This window comes from Oncorhynchus gorbuscha, unplaced genomic scaffold (assembly GCF_021184085.1).
Source record: "Oncorhynchus gorbuscha isolate QuinsamMale2020 ecotype Even-year unplaced genomic scaffold, OgorEven_v1.0 Un_scaffold_3902, whole genome shotgun sequence".
NCBI lineage: Eukaryota > Metazoa > Chordata > Actinopteri > Salmoniformes > Salmonidae > Oncorhynchus > Oncorhynchus gorbuscha.
This window is the reverse complement of record NW_025748044.1, coordinates 33,187-41,477: the sequence shown is the minus strand read 5'-3', so window position 1 is coordinate 41,477 and position 8,291 is coordinate 33,187. Positions and strand designations below refer to the sequence as shown.

The 8,291-nt window shown below is 51.0% G+C and overlaps 1 long non-coding RNA gene across 1 annotated transcript; it reads left to right on the top strand.

The window, feature by feature from the left end:
- The first annotated feature begins 3,330 nt into the window (after positions 1-3,330).
- Positions 3,331-8,074, top strand: LOC124028246. Its single transcript, XR_006837566.1, has 2 exons — positions 3,331-3,364; positions 5,004-8,074. It is a non-coding gene; the product is annotated as an uncharacterized LOC124028246 (long non-coding RNA).
- Positions 8,075-8,291: the final 217 nt, after the last annotated feature.

The following is an 8,291-nucleotide window of genomic DNA, read 5'->3' as shown; positions in this document are numbered from 1 at the left end:
CACATTGTTCCAACCCTCCCTGGGGAATCTACCTCCGGTCCACATTGTTCCAACCTCTCCCTGGGGAATCTACCTCCCGGTCCACATTGTTCCAACCCTGCACCGACAGCTGATTCAACTAACTAATAAACGAGTAAAATGTTGACTGCCACTGAAGTCAGTTGGGATTCACTTTATTAGGACTTAAAGGGATAGTTGGAGATTTAAACTCTTTTAAAATATATATATTTACACTGTTAAGATGAACTCTTGGATACCACTTGTATGTCTCTGTGGCGTATGAAGCACGGTCGTGTCTGGAGCCATTGCTCACTAGCCCAGTGACAGGAAGTCTACTGTAGCAACTGGCATAAAACTACCTTCATCTTCCTCCAAACTGTACACATAACATTGGTAACCATGACTTCATCTGACTCTGGGGAAGGAGATATTTCAACATTTTGGCAAAATAAATATCTTCTTAACATCCAAAGTCACTTTTTAATGAGAAAATGCCTAAAATTCTATTTCCGTTCTCATTTCCCCTCCCCTGTTCTCTCATTTCCCCCTCCCGCTGTTCTCTCGTTCCCCCTTGCTTTTCTCAAGTTCCCCTCTTCTCTCGTTCCCCCTCCCGCTCGTTTCTGTATAGTTCCCCGACTCCCTCGTTTCCGCTCCCAGTCTCTCTCGTTTCCCGCTGTTTCTCTCGTTTTCCCCCCCGCTGTTCTCTCGTTTCCCCATCTTCTCTCGTCCCCAGCTGTTCTCGTTTTCCCTCCCTCCTCGTTTTCCCCCCTCCCCTTTCTCCTCCCCCGCTGTTCTCTCGTTTCCCCGCTCTTCTCTCGTTTCCCGCTGTTCCTCTCGTTTTCTCCCTCCCGCTGTTCTCTCGCTTTCCCCCTCCCCGCTGCTCCTCCTCGTTTCCCGCTGTTCTCGTTTCCCGCTGCCCTCTCGTTTCCGCTGTTCTCTCGCTTCCCCGCTGTCTCTCTCGTTTCCCCGCCTCTTCTCTCGTTTCCCCCGCTCTCCTCTCGTTTCCCCCGCTGTTCTCTCGTTTCCCCCAATGTTCTCTCGTTTCCCCGCTGTTCTCTCATTTCCCCCAATGTTCTCTCGTTTCCCCACTCCGCTGTTCTCTCGCTTCCCCGCTGTTCTCTCGTTTCCCGCTGTTCTCTCGTTTCCCCGCTGTTCTCTCATTTCCCCGCTGTTCTCTCATTTCCCCGCTGTTCTCTCATTTCCCCGCTGTTCTCTCATTTCCCCGCTGTTCTCTCGTTTCCCCTCCCCGCTGTTCTCTCGTTTCCCCGCTGTTCTCTCGTTTTCCCCCTCCCCCGCTGTTCTCTCGTTTTCCCCCTCCCCCGCTGTTCTCTCGTTTTCCCCCCTCCCCGCTGTTCTCTCGTTTCCCCCTCCCCGCTGTTCTCTCGTTTCCCCCGCTGTTCTCTCGTTTCCCCGCTGTTCTCTCGCTTCCCCGCTGTTCTCTCGTTTCCCCCGCTGTTCTCTTCGTTTCTCCCGCTGTTCTCTCGCGTTTCCGCTGTCCTCTCGTTTCCCCGCCTGCCCTCAGTCTCCCGCTGTCTCTCGCGTTTCTCCCCTCCCGCTGCTCCTCTGTTTTCCCCGCTGTCTCTCTCTCGTTTCCCCCGCCGTCCTCTCGTTTCCCCGCTGTTCTCCCTCGTTTCCGCCGTTCTCTCGTTTCCCCGCTGTTCTCTCGCCCCCGCTGTTCTCTCTCGCTTTCCCTCCCGCTGTTCTGTTTCCGCTGTTCCTCTTGCTTCCGCTGTTCTCTTGTTTCCCGCTGTTCCTCTCGTTTCCCCGCTGTTCTCTCGTTTCCGCTGTTCTCTTGTTTCCCCCGCTGTTCTCCGTTTCCCCCGCTGTTCTCTCGTTTCCCCCGCTGTTCTCTCGTCTTTGTTCTCTCGTTTCCCCCGCTGTTCTCTCGTTTCCCCGCTGTTCTCTCGTTTCCCCCGCTGTTCTCTCGTTTCCCCCGCTGTTCTCTGTTTCCCCCCGCTGTTCTCTCGTTTCCCCGCTGTTCTCTCGTTCCCCCGCTGTTCTCTCGTTTTCCCCCGCTGTTCTCGTTTCCCCCTGTTCTCTCGTTTTCCCCGCTGTTCTCTTGTTTCCCCGCTGTTCTCTTGTTTCCCGCTGTTCTCTTATTTCCCCATGCTGTTTCTTTGTTCTCTCTTGTTTCCCCGCTGTTCTCTCGTTTCCCCCGCTGTTCTCTCGTTTCCCCGCTGTTCTCTCGTTTTCCCCCTCCCCCGCTGTTCTCTCGTTTCCCCCTCCCTCCACGCAGCATCACGGAACACATAGACTTTACTACTCACTCCAGGAGCCTGCGGTGGAGCCATTGTGCAGCGCCAACCTGGCTGCCAGCATGCACACCCTGGACCACCTGGCTGGCGTGGCCAACGCGCCGCTATCCACTACACCCCGGAGAAGTCAGCAGAGGTAGGGGACAGGGAGAAGTCTACTCTGAGAGGGAGGGGGCAGAGAGTCAACTCAGAGAGGTAGGGACAGGGAGAGTCTCTCTGAGAGGGAGGGGGCAGAGGAGTCTACTCTGAGAGGAGGGGCAGAGAGTCTGCCTGAGAGGGAGGGGGGCAGAGAGAGTCTACTCTGAGAGGGAGGGCAGAGAGTCTACTCTGAGGGGGAGGGGGCAGAGAGAGTCTACTCTGAGGGAGGGCAAGGAAGGGGAGGGGCATGATATGTCTCTCATATCCAACCAGTCTTTATCATTTCACTGTTCTGCCATGATCCTCAACCGCATTTCCATTTGTCATTCAGGTTCTACAGAATCTGGGCAAAGATAAGTTCTCCCCTCAGTCCTTTGAGCAGAGTGGGCACGCGCATCGCCAAGGTCTTGGAGAAAGGTAGGTGTTTGGAGATGGCAGCTGCCCTTCAGGCTATTATACAAACCTGTATCACCCAAATCACAGCATCTTCGCAGTGTAAAGATCAATAAAATAGTGCAGACAAATGAAAGTCTCTCCTTTCCTGAGCAGAACCAGACATCGTGGGTCTTGTCCAGCATGTCTGCTCTCTGGAGAGTGAGGGTCAGGGCAAGAGGGCCATGACTGCCTACGCCAAAGCCCTCCCTCGCCCCGCACCACATGAAGGTAACATGGACTGAGACTTGCCCAATAATAACACACAAGTTTGTTTTCCTTTGCAAAACATCTTTCTACTGTGAACTGCTGAACATGACCCTGTGCTTTAGGGCTGTGTGATAATTCAGTATCTCTCTCTCTCCTTCCCCTCCCTCCTTCCCCGCCCTCCCTCTCAGGATGTACCTCTGATCAGCCTGGCCAACATCTTCCAGAACGCGCGGCTGGGGAGGACGCTCTGACCGTGGCCCGCATGGCTGTGGAGATCGCCCCACGCCGTTGTCAGCCACTTCACCCTCGCCAACGTCTACATCGCCATGGTGAGCCCACCACCATGGGAACAGACCAGCATTGTTGTCATGGCCTGGCCATGAGTCGCCTGGTTCAGGGTCTGTCGTCTGGTTTAAGTCTGTCTGTTGTCTGGTTCAGGGTCTGTCGTCTGGTTCGTGGTTCATGGTTCATGGTCTGTCGTCTGGTTCGTGGTTCATGGTTCATTGTCTGTCGTCTGGTTCGTGGTTCATGGTTCATTGTCTGCCGTCTGGTTCATTGTCTGCCGTCTGGTTCATTGTCTGCCGTCTGGTTCATTGTCTGCCGTCTGGTTCATTGTCTGTCGTCTGGTTCATTGTCTGTCGTCTGGTTCATTGTCTGTCGTCTGGTTCATTGTCTGTCGTCTGGTTCATTGTCTGTCGTCTGGTTCGTGGTTCATGGTCTGCCGACTGGTTCATGGTCTGCCGACTGGTTCAGGGTCTGCCGTCTGGTTCAGGGTCTGCCGACTGGTTCAGGGTCTGCCGACTGGTTCAGGGTCTGCCGTCTGGTTCAGGGTCTGCCGTCTGGTTCAGGGTCTGCCGACTGGTTCAGGGTCTGCCGACTGGTTCGTAGTTCAGGGTCTGTCGTCTGGTTCATTGTCTGTCGTCTGGTTCATTGTCTGCCGTCTGGTTCAGGGTCTGCCGTCTGGTTCAGGGTCTGTCGTCTGGTTCGTGGTTCAGGGTCTGTCGTCTGGTTCATTGTCTGCCGTCTGGTTCAGGGTCTGTCGTCTGATTCGTGGTTCAGGGTCTGTCGTCTGGTTCATTGTCTGCCGTCTGGTTCATTGTCTCCGTCTGGTTCAGGGTCTGCCGTCTGGTTCAGGGTCTGCCGTCTGGTTCAGGGTCTGCCGTCTGGTTCAGGGTCTGCCGTCTGGTTCAGGGTCTGCCGTCTGGTTCAGGGTCTGCCGTCTGGTTCAGGGTCTGTCGTCTGGTTCGTGGTTCAGGGTCTGCCGTCTGGTTCAGGGTCTGGTTCAGGGTCTGCCGTCTGGTTCAGGGTCTGTCGTCTGGTTCAGGGTCTGCCGTCGGGTTCAGGGTCTGCCGTCGGGTTCAGGGTCTGCCGTCGGGTTCAGGGTCTGCCGTCTGGTTCAGGGTCTGCCGTCTGGTTCAGGGTCTGCCGTCTGGTTCAGGGTCTGCCGTCTGGTTCAGGGTCTGTCGTCTGGTTCAGGGTCTGTCGTCTGGTTCAGGGTCTGTCGTCTGGTTCGTGGTTCAGGGTCTGTCGTCTGGTTTGTGGTTCAGGGTCTGTCGTCTGGTTCGTGGTTCAGGGTCTGTCGTCTGGTTTGTGGTTCAGGGTCTGTCGTCTGGTTTGTGGTTCAGGGTCTGTCGTCTGGTTCGTGGTTCAGGGTCTGTCGTCTGGTTCGTGGTTCAGGGTCTGCCGTCGGGTTCAGGGTCTGTCGTCTGGTTTAGGTGCTTAATTCCCTTCAAGTGTCAGTGGTTGTGAAGCAGGTTATTTATGCTGGTATTGGTAAGAGTGTGTGTGTGTATGAAATCGTATGCAGGTTGCGTGTCAGGGGGGTGTGTTGAAGAATGCTAATGCTGCTGCTAATGCTGCTGTGTCAAATGATGACATGAGTATGAATTGTGGTAATTTGTGTAAATACTGATCAGTTGTATTTATTATTCCTTGTTCACTGGTGTGTGTGTGTGTGTGTCTCTCCAGGAGGAGTTTGAGAAGGCCATGCGCTGGTATGAGTCCACTCTGGAGCTGCAGCCAGAGTTTGCCCCTGCCAAGGACCGCCTGAGAACCATCCAGTGTTACCTGCTAACCAAGAAGGACCGCCGTCTACCCTGAGACGACTCCACAGGAGAAGCCCTCGGCACACACACACCATACACACATACAAAAACATAACTTACAGTAGTTACTCGCAATAAATTTGTTGTTGATTTTTTTATTTTATTTTTTTAACGTTTGTTTTAAGTCATTGCCATATAATTTATGTCTAAAGGAATTCAGGGGTTCCATTCACTGTGACCTCAGACTCTGGTCGTAGGGGGTAAAACCAACCACTTCCATTCGCTGTGACCTCAGACTCTGGTCGTAGGGGGTAAAACCAACCACTTCCATTCGCTGTGACCTCAGACTCTGGTCGTAGGGGGTAAAACCAACCACTTCCATTCGCTGTGACCTCAGACTCTGGTCGTAGGGGGTAAAACCAACCACTTCCATTCGCAATTCTATTAGGAAGCTTTGGGATGTATCTCATCATTCAGCCTCCCTGTCCCATAGACTACAGTATATAGAGCCCAGCATAGTCTCATCATTCAGCCTCCCTGTCCCATAGACTACAGTATATAGAGCCCAGCATAGTCTCATCATTCAGCCTCCCTGTCCCATAGACTACAGTATATAGAGCCCAGCATAGTCTCATCATTCAGCCTCCCCTGTCCATAGACTACAGTATATAGAGCCCAGCATAGTCTCATCATTCAGCCGCCCTGTCCCATAGACTACAGTATATAGAGCCCAGCATAGTCTCATCATTCAGCCTCCCTGTCCCATAGACTACAGTATATAGAGCCCAGCATAGTCTCATCATTTAGCCTCCCTGTCCCATAGACTACAGTATATAGAGCCCAGCATAGTCTCATCATTCAGCCTCCCTGTCCCATAGACTATAGTATATAGAGCCCAGCATAGTCTCATCATTCAGCCTCCCTGTCCCATAGACTACAGTATATAGAGCCCAGCATAGTCTCATCATTCAGCCTCCCTGTCCCATAGACTATAGTATATAGAGCCCAGCATAGTCTCATCATTCAGCCTCCCTGTCCCATAGACTACAGTATATAGAGCCCAGCATAGTCTCATCATTCAGCCTCCCTGTCCCATAGACTACAGTATATAGAGCCCAGCATAGTCTCATCATTCAGCCGCCCTGTCCCATAGACTACAGTATATAGAGCCCAGCATAGTCTCATCATTCAGCCTCCCTGTCCCATAGACTACACTATATAGAGTCCCATCATTCAGCCTCCCTGTCCCATAGACTACAGTATAAAGAGCCCAGCATAGTCCCATCACTCAGCTGTCCCATAGACTACAGTATATAGAGCCTAGCATAGTCTCATCATTCAGCCTCCCTGTCCCATAGACTACAGTATAAAGAGCCCAGCATAGTCCCGTCACTCAGCCTCCCTGTCCCGTAGACTACAGTATATAGAGTCCCATAGACTACAATATATAGAGTCCCATCATTCAGCCTCCCTGTCCCGTAGACTACAGTATATAGAGTCCCATCATTCAGCCTCCCTGTCCCATAGACTACACTATAGAGTCCCATCACTCAGCCTCCCTGTCCCATAGACTACACTATATAGAGTCCCATCACTCAGCCTCCCTGTCCCATAGACTACAGTATATAGAGTCCCATCACTCAGCCTCCCTGTCCCATAGATTACAGTATATAGAGTCCCGTCACTCAGCCTCCCTGTCCCGTAGACTACAGTATATAGAGTCCCATCACTCAGCCTCCCTGTCCCGTAGACTACAGTATATAGAGTCCCATCACTCAGCCTCCCTGTCCCGTAGACTACAGTATATAGAGTCCCATCACTCAGCCTCCCTGTCCCGTAGACTACAGTATATAGAGTCCCATCACTCAGCCTCTGTGTCCCATAGACTACAGTATATAGAGTCCCATCACTCAGCCTCCCTGTCCCATAGACTACAGTATATAGAGTCCCATCATTCAGCCTCCCTGTCCCGTAGACTACAGTATATAGAGTCCCATCATTCAGCCTCCCTGTCCCGTAGACTACAGTATATAGAGTCCCATAGACTACAGTATATAGAGTCCCATCACTCAGCCTCCCTGTCCCATAGACTACAGTATAAGGAGCCAGAAGGCTGCTGTTCTTTGTTCAGTGTAGTTGGACTAGGAATTACAGACAGGACATTGTTTTATTTCATGAATTCATACACATCCTTCCCTCTGTCCTTCATTCCTCAAGGTGTTCACTGAAGAAACTATATGATGTAACTGGAAACCTGCCCAATTCAGTCACAGTTTTGAAGGAAGGAAATGTGCTTTTATTTAATGTGTTGTAAGTGGGGCCCCTACGATTCGTCTTTTCTTTAAGGGCTGAGAGTCATTTAGTTTTTCTGGGGGTGGTGAAACACACCGAAGGGAAGAGGTTATTTGGTTAGGAATCGATCAAGAAGGACAATGCAGTAGTTGATTTACCAGACAGATATATTCCCATGGATGGTGCATTTATTTTAATTGGTAGAACAGTTGTCATCACACAGTCATTTCTTATGATTAAGAAAAGGTTTGGTAAAGAGACAGAAATGGCTGCTGGTTTGTAACTTGCTAACTAAATGCAGGTTTACCGGGCCGTGGATCTCAACCTTTTTACAATTATGGCTGCTTCAAAAAATGAATATCAATTGTCTTGTTTTGCCCTTGTTTTTAAAAATCATTCCTATTTATGTGGGGACCTACAATGAATAAATGAAGATGTATTTTTCTGAAAGGAACGTTAAGGCATAGCAACAACAACAAGTTAACTAATGTGTTTACGTTTGCTCTTTTATTTATAGAAATTATTTGTCAGAGCCAAGAACTTTTTCAAAATGTAAATTGAACTGTTGTGTACATTATTAAGGCAGTGGGACATAGAAGTTGATCGGCTCATCGTTTGAATGTATCCATTGTCTTCTTACGAACTTCAGACCTCTGGGAAATAAAAAGCGAGATGTTTTGATGCCTTGAAACTTAAGTTGAATGGAGGTGGGTTTTGGGTTCAGTTTTCTGGGGTCTACTTCAGAGTGCATTTAAACAGAGGTAGTGGTGTGACTGAAACCCGTGTGACTGAAACCCATGCCCGAGGCAGCCGTGTGGTGGGGAGACTGAAACCCATGCCCGAGGCAGCCGTGTGGTGGGGAGACTGAAACCCATGCCCGAGGCAGCCGTGTGGTGGGGAGACTGAAACCCATGCCCGA